At 46.0% G+C, this 13300-nt stretch overlaps 1 protein-coding gene across 1 annotated transcript in view; it reads left to right on the plus strand.

Annotated features, from left to right (window-relative positions):
- LOC140148619 (E3 ubiquitin-protein ligase MARCHF5-like) overlaps positions 1–13300 on the plus strand; it is a 50559-nt gene that overhangs the window by 25082 nt on the left and 12177 nt on the right. The gene's annotated exons all lie outside the window — the stretch shown is intronic.

Here is a 13300-nt window from a genome sequence, read left to right on the forward strand (position 1 = left end):
ATGTACCCAGAACTAGGTGAGTTATAAGGCAAGATATAAGCTGTCCTTAATGTAACACAGAATACATTATTATGTACCCAGAACTAGGTGAGTTATAAGACAAGATATAAGCTGTCCTCAATGTAATACAGAATACATTATTATGTACCCAGAACTAGGTGAGTTATAAGGCAAGATATAAGCTGTCCTCAATGTAACACAGAATACATTATTATGTACCCAGAACTAGGTGAGTTATAAGGCAAGATATAAGCTGTCCTCAATGTAACACAGAATACATTATTATGTACCCAGAACTAGGTGAGTTATAAGGCAAGATATAAGCTGTCCTCAATGTAACACAGAATACATTATTATGTACCCAGAACTAGGTGAGTTATAAGGCAAGATATAAGCTGTCCTCAATGTAACACAGAATACATTATTATGTACCCAGAACTAGGTGAGTTATAAGGCAAGATATAAGCTGTCCTCAATGTAATACAGAATACATTATTATGTACCCAGAACTAGGTGAGTTATAAGGCAAGATATAAGCTGTCCTCAATGTAACACAGAATACATTATTATGTACCCAGAACTAGGTGAGTTATAAGGCAAGATATAAGCTGTCCTCAATGTAACACAGAATACATTATTATGTACCCAGAACTAGGTGAGTTATAAGGCAAGATATAAGCTGCCCTCAATGTAACACAGAATACATTATTATGTACCCAGAACTAGGTGAGTTATAAGGCAAGATATAAGCTGTCCTCAATGTAACACAGAATACATTATTATGTACCCAGAACTAGGTGAGTTATAAGGCAAGATATAAGCTGTCCTCAATGTAACACAGAATACATTATTATGTACCCAGAACTAGGTGAGTTATAAGGCAAGATATAAGCTGTCCTCAATGTAACACAGAATACATTATTATGTACCCAGAACTAGGTGAGTTATAAGGCAAGATATAAGCTGTCCTCAATGTAACACAGAATACATTATTATGTACCCAGAACTAGGTGAGTTATAAGGCAAGATATAAGCTGTCCTCAATGTAATACAGAATACATTAGACTCAGTACACCGGTCGATCTTACCGTTTCCGATGTTGATTAAGATACTTCTTGCATCGATCCCGAGATGCGGAAAAAACCAATAGTCATTTTGTCCCACATAAATGAATAAATAACAAAAACCCCGATCCCCGGTGGACTCACCCAAAAGGTGACGTCACACCATATGATCGCCCTTATCCTCCTTGGTCTCCGACTGACACAGACGTGCCTATCGATTGTTCATAGCACTGTGTATCAATTTCTCGACCAAAGGCGAGATATCGATTGTAGTTTCACACCTTAGGTAAAACCAAACCGGTATTGTTCGACTGAGGATAGTTTTGACGGCATTTTCTGACGAAAAAGTGACAAAAAGCGATCCAAAACTTAGCTACATATCGTGCCTCAGTTTGTATACGGGACACACGAGCAATTCAAAATGGCCGCGCGTTGCGCCCTTCATTTTGTTTCCCACGTAAACAACCATTGCAGCCTGTAAGTTACAATAGATGTTTGTACATACACATTGTATTTCATGTACGGTAGGTTATTGTTGCTATGTTAGGGTGATTACTCTATCGTTATGTCTTCATTACCGTCCAATAAAGACGAGTTAATCAGATATTCATACGGTGGGGATTGGTAGGGACCCGTCTGACATTTTAGTAATAAAGTTAGCCAGTCCTTACTTTACCACTAACGTTAGCGACCAGCCTCCGTGCTCAGGTTTGCTTACTGGGCTTGAGTCGCGTGTTGGGGGGGGGGGTAGTGCCCCCCTCCCTTTTCTCCTCGCTTCGCCTCGGCCCTGTCGGGCTTGCCCTTCCCTGGTGACGGAGCGGGACCCACACCCGCTCTGTTTCACCCACAGGGAGTGCTCACGATCTTCTAGATGTCTTTCTTTTGCTTAGGACTCTCCGAGTTCCAGCTTGACGATTTGGATAGGCTCCGTCATCGCCATAAGACGAAGAAGAAATCTACCAAGGGCACTGGTAAGGTCGATACGGTGGATTCTGCTGTGACAGCCCCTATGGGTCATGGCAGGTCTGCTTAAGGGGGCTCCGGTCCCCGGACAAGCAAGCGGTTCCTTCGGGACTGCTAAGCGGCGTCCAAAGGCTCAGCAGCCAGCGAAAGCACTGACTATACGTCGGAGCAAAGTAGCAGGCAGCAGAGCGGTAACCACCAGCGAAAACCCTAGCGGGTTTTGCAGCAGGAGGATACCAGTCGACACGGTAGATTCTTCTGCTGTGACAGCCCCTATGGGTCATGGCAGGTCTGTTAAGGGGCTCCGGTCCCGGACAAGCAGGCGGTTCCTTCGGGACTGCTAAGCGTCCAAAGGCTCAGCAGCCAGCGAAAAGCACTGACTATACGTCGGAGCAAAGTAGCAGGCAGCAGAGCGGTAACCACCAGCGAAAACCCTAAGCGGGTTTGTAGCAGGAGGATACCAGTCCTCTAGCGAAAATCCTCACGGGTTTTTAGCAGGAGGACACCCGTCTGTTGCAGGCATATCTACAGGCTCAAACAGCCACAGTAGTAGCCAGCGACGGGCAGCATGCAAGGGTACCCGGGCTTGCCTGGGTTGAACCCTAGCATGCATGGGTTCAGCAGAGGCGATACCGCTGCTAACGCTGTGGGTGTAGTCTTAGCAGAACCAACTGGGGTTGTCACACGGCAGCGTTCCATGGCGGGACCGCCGAGTGATACCCTGGGCCCTAGAATAGCTGCTGGCTGTCCACAGGGACTGGCTGGCGATTATTCAGGGGTTGGGCTCGCAGTCTCTCACGGGACAGCGACCCAGGTGCATTCGGTGGCAGCTACAAAGGCGAGCTACGGCTTGACTTCAGTGGTAGCCGCTATGCACCCGCCCATAGCTGCCGTGAGTGGTCCGCCACACACAGCGACCTTGGGCGAAGCTCTAGAGGGTACAGTAAGTAGCTTGAACAGCCTAGCTGATCAACAACCCACTTATGTCCTCGAGAGCCAGCGGAGCGTGGGTGATCCATTACCGTCAATGGGTCAATGACCCTCTCTTGATCGATCACTGTCAAATCAACAGGGCATAGCTCCATTGATTGGCGCTGCCTATTCAGGTGGCGAGGTGATTGATCGGGGTATCTGCACGCTCAGCTACCCGTGGTACTAGGCAAGCTCCCTCTAGCCAAGGGACAGCCGGTATAGCGGGGTACCCATACACACGGCTTGATCCCCTTGCAGGGAACGCAGTGAGGCATGGGTACAGTGGTACACAGCCGGGAGCCCTCACGGGCACCCATGCTAGTACCGCGCCGGTACCACGCCAGCACACAGCTTGATCCCCCAAACAGGGAACGCAGTGTGGCGAGGGTACAGCGGTCCACAGTTGGGAACCCTCACGGGTACCCACGCTGATACCGCACCCGGTACCGCAGCACCGCTTAGTCGCCACAGTCTCTGTGGCAACAAGGGGGAGGCGGTGCTGGTACTACAGTACCATGGGGTTACCCTGGTGGCGGATCCTTTCAGGGTCAGCTGCCGGCTGGGTATGCCCCGTGGTACCCGCCGCAGGGTGTTTCTTCCACGGCCTAGCACCGTGGCAAGTGTCGCCTAGCGATGGCCACGCAGTACCAACATCAGCTGTTGACCAGGCCAGCCGGCATGGAGCTAACCCAGATCTTGATCAGGGTAGGCCCGTGCTGCTAGCGCTAGGACGACGGCTGCGAGAGCATCTTGCGGACCCAGTGGTGCCATGGCGGATACCTCAGGGTCTTGCGGGAGTACTCCCTCTTCTGCTGGCAGGTAGTCGGCGAGCCACACAGTGGTTATGCCTTCTTACCCGCTTTCAGATGCCCGTCCTCAGTTACCGTCATCTTCGGAGCATGATACGGATACTGGGGGCGAGGGAAAGGAGTCGGAAGCTGAGTCCGGTAGTGACATCACTACAGTCTCCTTCCCCGCTGCCCGCGAGGGGAGCAACAGCACTGATCTTCCTCCGGACACCCCTAAGGGGGAGTCCATGGAGGAGGACCAGGGATCCTTTCAGTAGGATGCTCAGCTGCTGCTTCCTCACTGGGGACGCCTGCACTCTCATTCCCGGCAAACCTCACGGGTAGATATCGTAGGGCTGTCGAGCTCAGTAGAGCTATGACGCCGCGTGCTTGCACGCTTCTTCTGCGTGTAGCGCGGGAGGACCACGGGACCTACCTGAGGGGATCCGAGAGGGACCCAGATGTCGTCAAGCGTCTCACGCTCAGACAACATCTGAGCTCTTCCGCGAGGTGAGCCTATTAGCGGTGCTAACCGCTAGCCTCAACGAGAGCTCCATGGGCCTAGCCCATAGGGTGTCCACTCAGCGCCCGGGGAGGGGCCTGCCACTCCAATCGCTCAACGCGATGGAAAGGCAGGGTCCTTTTTCTCTTTGGAGGCTTCTGCGCTACGGTGGAGGACCGTGCAAATAAGCTACCAACGGGAGCACTCTGAAGAGGTCGGAAACTGCCCTTACCATGGGTAGGAGCTCCGACTTCAGCAGGCCGTGCACCACCAACAGTACCCGAGCCCACTACCTCTGCAGCACCCATTTCTGGGAGGCGCAAGGGTAGCACAGGATCAGCTGGCAAGCCCCGAAGAAGAGCAAGCGCTCTTCCAAGGGAAGCTAGGCAGAGCATTCCTGGGGGGCTCAGCGGTTTTTCCACAGGGGATCTCCCAGTGGGCCGCTTATGGCTTTCACCCAGAGGTGGGAAACCATCTCTCTGAGCGCCTGGGTATGGTCAGTGGTGAGTGGGGGTTACAGACTGGCAACCCAGTCTCCCCACATTCGTCTGCACATTTCAGAGGTCCACAGTAGTACCGTCAGACGGCCCCCAGCGTCGGGCACTACTGACAGGGATCACACAGCTTCTCACGAAGCGGGCGATTGTCCCGGTCTACCCCCCGTTCTACGGGTGATCTTGGAGCCATTGGCTCCAAGGAAGACAGCGGCGACGGAGCCCCATCCGGAACCGCAGGCTGTTGAACACGTTCTTCAGGCCCAAGAGGTTCAGAATGGGGACTCTCGCCTCGGTGCTAGCCTGCCCCATCAGGGGCATGGGAACAGCATCGCTAGATCTCTCGGGGCGCCTATCTGCATATGCCAATCGCCTCTCAAGATCGGAGGCATCTGCGCTTCTAGGTACAGGATCAAAATTACCAGTTTGATACCGGCCATCAGGCCTGTCCATCTCTCCCAGGGTGTTTAACACTCTTGGTCAGAGCGGTGGCAGCGTACCTGAAGCACAGGGGTGTCAACATCAGTTGCTACCTGGACGTTTGGCTCATATCACGGACGCACTCCACTGAAGACTACGGGTCTCATGGGGTTGATAGTCCGTGGGGGTGCGGGACCCTGGATTTTTGATCAGCTCAAAAAAGTCCAGCGTGGTCCCGACGCATGAACACCACTATTTGTAGGGGCCGGATCACCCTCACGGAGGGGTTCGCGGTGCTCTCACCCGGCGGGTGACGAACATGGTGCGGTGTGCCTGACTCTTGGCGAGTCTCGGGCAAAACCCGCTGTGGCATGGATGAAGGTGGTAGGCCTAATGGCCAGTATGGTAGACCTCGTGCTGTACTGCCGTTTCTACGTTAGGCTTACCCAACTACACCTTCTAGCCTGCTTGCAGGCCCAGTCGTCACCCAATATCCCTCGCGGTTCCGTTGTCGGAGATCGCGAGAGAACTCTGGTGGTGGACCCATCAGCCCAATTTGACCCAGGGTGTCAGGTTTCCTGCACCCCGGTATGTCACGTGGTGACAACCATAGCGTCAAAAGCGGGGCTGGGGGTCCACATCCACGGAGACTCCGTCTCGGGCCTATGGGGGCCATAGAGACAGAGTTTCACATCAACCTCCCTCGCTTACGAGGAGGTGATCGTGGAATCACATACCGTTGTCCTGACGGATAGCACAACCGTGGTAGCCTACCCCAACAGACAAGGGGACTCCGGGCCACCACGATTGAGCCTGCATGCACGACACCTGATAGGGTGGTGCAAGTTCAGGCAGATTACGATGAGAGCGATACACATCGCTGGCGCGTCACCAGCATCCTCGCGCACTATCTGTCACGAGGACGTGTGTCGGGACCAGCAGAATGGTCCCTTGCTCCGCAGGTCGCTCAGGCGATCTTCAAGGGATGTACCACCCCTCGAAAGATCTGTTCGCATCTCATCGCAATCATCCACTGCCGGTGTACTGCTCAAGGGTCGCGGACCCCAAAGCATTCACCGTGGACGCTCTGTCCATAGACTGGGGAGGGATGACAGCTTATGCAGTCCCTCCGATCTCACTACTCATGAGGGTGGTGGCCAAGATCGGGTGGGAAGACTGCATTGTCATTCTGCTAGCGGCAAGGCCGCTGGCACTCCCAGTACCAGATCTACTCCGGATGCCCGGAGCGGAGGTACCAGTCTATCACTAGAGCACCTGCAGTTAGCTGCATGGCCCTTACCAGGAACACGCAGCGGAGGGATACTTTTCATCAGAAGCTGTTTTTCTCATCGCCGGGGCTAGACGGAAGTCTACCCTCCGTGCGTATAGCCAGAGTCTGGCTCCATACTACGCTTGGAGCAATGACACAAATAGCCCACCCGCCATCGCCTCTGTCCTGCTAGTTCCGGAGTTTCTGACAGAAAAGTTCCAAGCAAGACATCAGCGGGCCACTGGGGCCAGCTATAAGTCAGCTGTCCTCTCCATTCACCGAGGTTTCGAGGCGGGTCGACTATCATAGCCGATGGTTACCTTATTAGTCTCACGCCTCGACGGTATGTTCAACGCAGTGTCTACCAAAAGGAAAGTGATCCTCCTAAGGGATCCCAACACAGTCTTAGATTACTTTAAGGGTCACCCTTTTGACCTTCCGTCAAAAGCGGCGCTTAAATACGTAACTCTCAAGATGGCTTTCCGGTTTGGCGTTGGCTTCGGACGGCGGTGCTGAGTTGCACACGGTCTCGAGGTTAGCTTCCGTGTTCACAAACACTGGAGCGACACTGTTTCGGGCGCTCTGTTCTCGTGACTCTGAACGGGCGCGGTGCATACCGACATTCGTCCCTCTCCAATCCCCAGGGCTGGGCAAGGTTCGGCTGAAGCCAAAGATAGGCTGGGGTGTCCGATAAAGGCGCTGCAGCACTATTTCTTCCGAACACAAGCCTTGCGAGGACTCACGACCGCATTCATCACCCTTACAGAGCCTTTCGGTCCAGCCGCTGTCGCAATGGCTGGTCCAGGTGTTGGTGGGGTCCGGGGGATCGCGAAGGTTTCGCGTCCCACGACCCACTCGACTCGACTCATCATCTTGGGTATACCGTTCGGTTGTCCCTTGAGGAGATCTAGCAGGCGGTGTCCCGGAAGCCACCTTCGCCTTCTCTCACGATACTTCCGTTTACGTTAGTAATCAGAGACGGGCGGGAGGTTTACCGGGACATTGTTCGGCGATCATAATACGGTGGTGTACGGGTACCAGGTTTTCAGACTATACAGAATACTCAGCATGGTAAGAACCAGTGTCGCTATTCTTAACCACCAAACTTATTAAGTAAGGAGGTTTATGTCTGTGATCGCGTGGTCTTTTTGTTTCCCGACCGTTGGGGAAAATATTTTCTGACCTCGCGAAAACCATCGCTACCGCCCCGATCCCTGATCAGATGCTGACCAATCTTGTACCTCCATCCGTCCGGTTACTTGCTAGATCGATCTTTCAGATGTTGATGCAAGAAGTATCTTAATCAACATCGGAAGCGGTAAGATCGACCGGTGTACTGAGTCTAGTCCCAAACAAAAATGTTTGGTAGACTCATAACCGTGCGATCTTACCTTTCCGATGTTGATTATCCCGACCCCGCCACCCCTACAAGTTTGGTCCGGTAGGGGATCCCAAGTCGGATAAGGGCGATCATATGGTGTGACGTCACCTTTTGGGTGAGTCCACCGGGGATCGGGGTTTTTGTTATTTATTCATTTATGTGGGACAAAATGACTATTGGTTTTTTCCGCATCTCGGGATCGATGCAAGAAGTATCTTAATCAACATCGGAAAGGTAAGATCGCACCGGTTATGAGTCTACCAAACATTTTGTTTGGGACTATTATGTACCCAGAACTAGGTGAGTTATAAGGCAAGATATAAGCTGTCCTCAATGTAACACAGAATACATTATTATGTACCCAGAACTAGGTGAGTTATAAGGCAAGATATAAGCTGTCCTCAATGTAACACAGAATACATTATTATGTACCCAGAACTAGGTGAGTTATAAGGCAAGATATAAGCTGTCCTCAATGTAACACAGAATACATTATTATGTACCCAGAACTAGGTGAGTTATAAGGCAAGATATAAGCTGTCCTCAATGTAACACAGAATACATTATTATGTACCCAGAACTAGGTGAGTTATAAGGCAAGATATAAGCTGTCCTCAATGTAATACAGAATACATTATTATGTACCCAGAACTAGGTGAGTTATAAGGCAAGATATAAGCTGTCCTCAATGTAACACAGAATACATTATTATGTACCCAGAACTAGGTGAGTTATAAGGCAAGATATAAGCTGTCCTCAATGTAACACAGAATACATTATTATGTACCCAGAACTAGGTGAGTTATAAGGCAAGATATAAGCTGTCCTCAATGTAACACAGAATACATTATTATGTACCCAGAACTAGGTGAGTTATAAGGCAAGATATAAGCTGTCCTCAATGTAACACAGAATACATTATTATGTACCCAGAACTAGGTGAGTTATAAGGCAAGATATAAGCTGTCCTCAATGTAACACAGAATACATTATTATGTACCCAGAACTAGGTGAGTTATAAGGCAAGATATAAGCTGTCCTCAATGTAACACAGAATACATTATTATGTACCCAGAACTAGGTGAGTTATAAGGCAAGATATAAGCTGTCCTCAATGTAACACAGAATACATTATTATGTACCCAGAACTAGGTGAGTTATATAGGCAAGATATAAGCTGTCCTCAATGTAACACAGAATACATTATTATGTACCCAGAACTAGATGAGTTATAAGGCAAGATATAAGCTGCCCTCAATGTAACACAGAATACATTATTATGTACCCAGAACTAGGTGAGTTATAAGGCAAGATATAAGCTGTCCTCAATGTAACACAGAATACATTATTATGTACCCAGAACTAGGTGAGTTATAAGGCAAGATATAAGCTGTCCTCAATGTAACACAGAATACATTATTATGTACCCAGAACTAGGTGAGTTATAGGCAAGATATAAGCTGTCCTCAATGTAACACAGAATACATTATTATGTACCCAGAACTAGGTGAGTTATAAGGCAAGATATAAGCTGTCCTCAATGTAACACAGAATACATTATTATGTACCCAGAACTAGGTGAGTTATAAGGCAAGATATAAGCTGTCCCCAATGTAACACAGAATACATTATTATGTACCCAGAACTAGGTGAGTTATAAGGCAAGATATAAGCTGTCCTCAATGTAATACAGAATACATTATTATGTACCCAGAACTAGGTGAGTTATAAGGCAAGATATAAGCTGTCCTCAATGTAACACAGAATACATTATTATGTACCCAGAACTAGGTGAGTTATAAGGCAAGATATAAGCTGTCCTCAATGTAACACAGAATACATTATTATGTACCCAGAACTAGGTGAGTTATAAGGCAAGATATAAGCTGTCCTCAATGTAACACAGAATACATTATTATGTACCCAGAACTAGGTGAGTTATAAGACAAGATATAAGCTGTCCTCAATGTAACACAGAATACATTATTATGTACCCAGAACTAGGTGAGTTATAAGGCAAGATATAAGCTGTCCTCAATGTAACACAGAATACATTATTATGTACCCAGAACTAGGTGAGTTATATAGGCAAGATATAAGCTGTCCTCAATGTAACACAGAATACATTATTATGTACCCAGAACTAGGTGAGTTATAAGGCAAGATATAAGCTGTCCTCAATGTAACACAGAATACATTATTATGTACCCAGAACTAGGTGAGTTATAAGGCAAGATATAAGCTGTCCTCAATGTAACACAGAATACATTATTATGTACCCAGAACTAGGTGAGTTATAAGGCAAGATATAAGCTGTCCTCAATGTAACACAGAATACATTATTATGTACCCAGAACTAGGTGAGTTATAAGGTAAGATATAAGCTGTCCTCAATGTAACACAGAATACATTATTATGTACCCAGAACTAGGTGAGTTATATAGGCAAGATATAAGCTGTCCTCAATGTAACACAGAATACATTATTATGTACCCAGAACTAGGTGAGTTATAAGGCAAGATATAAGCTGTCCTCAATGTAACACAGAATACATTATTATGTACCCAGAACTAGGTGAGTTATAGGCAAGATATAAGCTGTCCTCAATGTAACACAGAATACATTATTATGTACCCAGAACTAGGTGAGTTATAAGGCAAGATATAAGCATTGGATTGGGCTGATTATTAATATGATTAATACATTGTTTGATCAGTTGTTAAAAAAAATGGACAAAAAGAAGGTGTTATTATTCATGGTGATTACTGATTTACAATAAGAATCTCTCTCTGCCCATATTTTTAAAATTATTAATATCATGTAGGATCCATTCATGCAATGGAATCAATAATGTGGCTGCAACTGCATATATATATTATAGTATTTGGTATCGAATCCGCAAAACCACCGACTTTTTGTAGCGTATTTTTATCTAATTACCACTCATTATATTGCAATAGTAGATGGTTAAGATTCTCAAATTCAATGTTTTGTCAGATTTGTAGTATGCTATAATTCCCTCCTTTACTTTGCTTCTATTGGTATGCATCTGACTCATGCAGGCATTTTGCTCGCTTGTCATGAAAAACGGAAGATAGCAATCAATAATGGGAAGAGAAGTAGTGGAAAATTTTGTGAGAAGGGAGAAAAATCTTCTGGATGCAATTAATGACACCCATTAAGACACACAAAATCCCAATCGTTCTTCTCCCTTGATGATTACTATTGGAATGAGTGAATTTAGAACGAGATGGAAATTGGCATGATAAATCAGGAGTGATTTGTTTCATGTTTCTGCATGTGTCAGTGTTATGTTTGCTTATTATAGAATAACATTATCACAACGTTGGTTCCTGTTCTCTAGGTTGAAATGGCACCTGCTTATGTGTGCTATTAGTATTAGCAGATTGTGGAAGGGGTACTGACTTTGGAAATTACTATAGCTGAATTTATACTCCATCGTCGAGTGACGAGCAATTAGTATTTGACGATTGACCAATAAGGTAGTGCACTTTCACAGCGCAACAAAATGCGCACTACCTTATTGGCTAGAAACCAATCGCTCATTGGCTAGAAACCAATTGTTCGTCGCTCACCGATGGAGTATGAATTCAGCTTATGGATGCAAGTATCAGTATCAATTCTAAACAAATAAAATGGTAAAAATGAGCAGTCAGTTTCTTCAGTACTAAAATGTTTACTTTTCTTTTCATACATTTGAGAAACGGTTTGTGAAGAGTAATATCAAGCATCGAGTCTTTCAATCCAGCAATGGAAGAAAGTGTTAATGTATTCAAACTGTCTTGGTTCAAATTTAAATTTGAATAAATTGCAGGAGGTATATATCAACAATATTGAATATAAAATTAAATGTGTATTAGTCTTCTTTATTGACTACCTTGCAACATTGCATTTCTTATTATTTTACCTTGTGTATTAAGGTGGTACTCCACCCCTGGCCAATTTTGTGCCTATTTTTGCATTTTTCTCAAAAATTAAAGCGCATTGGTGACAAGTAAGGTATATTATAGGGGCAAGGACTACAACTGCTGCACTGAAAAATTTATTTCAGCACAGACAACAGTTGTGGAGTTACAGTCAAAAATGAGGGAAAACCAATATTTGATCAATAAATCAATTAACTACTTGCTTTGAGTTGCTGAATTTTCAGTACAGTAGTTGTAGTCCTTGCCCCTATAATATACATATCTTTCTCGTCACCAATGTGCTAAAATATTTGAGAAAATTGCACAAATAGGCACAAAATTGGCCAGGGGTGTAGTACCCCCTTAAGCTTAATGTAAAACTCACATTGTCATCTCATGTTCATACATGAATGGTGAGTATTTGATACTGCGAAACTACAATTATATAAGTTTGTTTTTTATGAAAACAAGTTGTGCATTATTATTAAGGCTCAAAATTGCATGATTTTTATTAAGGGGCGCTTCATGATCCACAGCCTCATCACCCCACTCAATCCAAAAAAGTTGAGATTTGTATAGCATCAGAAACCTAGGACTACACACTGTTTGAGCGGTTAAGGCGTTGGACTGTGAATCCAAGGTTCAAGGGTTCGAATCCCAGGTCCGCCTGAGCTCGGCGGGCTCTTTGTGTCCTTGAGCAAGGCACTTCACTCTACTTGCTTAGTGCTTTGGAGGGCATTTTGAGCTGTCAGTCCCGTGTACATGTATTTCTGACATTAATGCAGTGTGCACGTTAAAGAACATCACAGGCTATTCGAAAAAGAGCAGGGGATCATCCCGGTACTGTTGACTGTACTTCAAAATACACTCATCTACTCTAGGTTCCAGAGTAAAAATAAGTACAGCTTGTCTGTACGCAGTGCGATAATACTCATACATATGAGGGAGGCACTTTAAAGGAAGAAGAAGAAGAAGCTTTCTTGCAGATTTGACAATGATGTCATCCCATTGTATTTCCCATCTATCAACAGACAGTATGGGGCTGTAATACATTTTGCTTAATTCACAAATTTGATGTCCGAATCAACTCGTATTTTGGAAATAAACTTCTTTTAGATATCTATTGAACCATCCTAAAAAGATGATGCTATAATCACAAAATGCCCCTTTAAGTAGGACATTTTATATTTGACGGAAAGAGGAATACATGTAAAATAAGATTAAACTAGTCTTTGGTATTATTGTATTTCAATCATAATGTGGGTGTCTGTCTGATTTATTACTGGTGTTTCTTTAATAGTATGCATTTGGGTTGATTATGTGGATAATATGCAGCAGTAATATTTAATATCGAGTGATAAGCTGAAGTGATTGATGTGAATCAAATACAAGGGCCCCATTTAGTATAATTTCAGACTGCGTAGGTGTTGGGGAGATTGTGATCCTATGTCATATTTTATCTTGTGGTGGTGTTGTAGCAATTTACTATGTTATGTCCTGGCTTGAAGGGGACGGTGTAC

The sequence above is a fragment of the Amphiura filiformis genome, chromosome 1, assembly GCF_039555335.1.
Source record: "Amphiura filiformis chromosome 1, Afil_fr2py, whole genome shotgun sequence".
Classification (NCBI taxonomy): Eukaryota; Metazoa; Echinodermata; class Ophiuroidea; order Amphilepidida; family Amphiuridae; genus Amphiura; species Amphiura filiformis.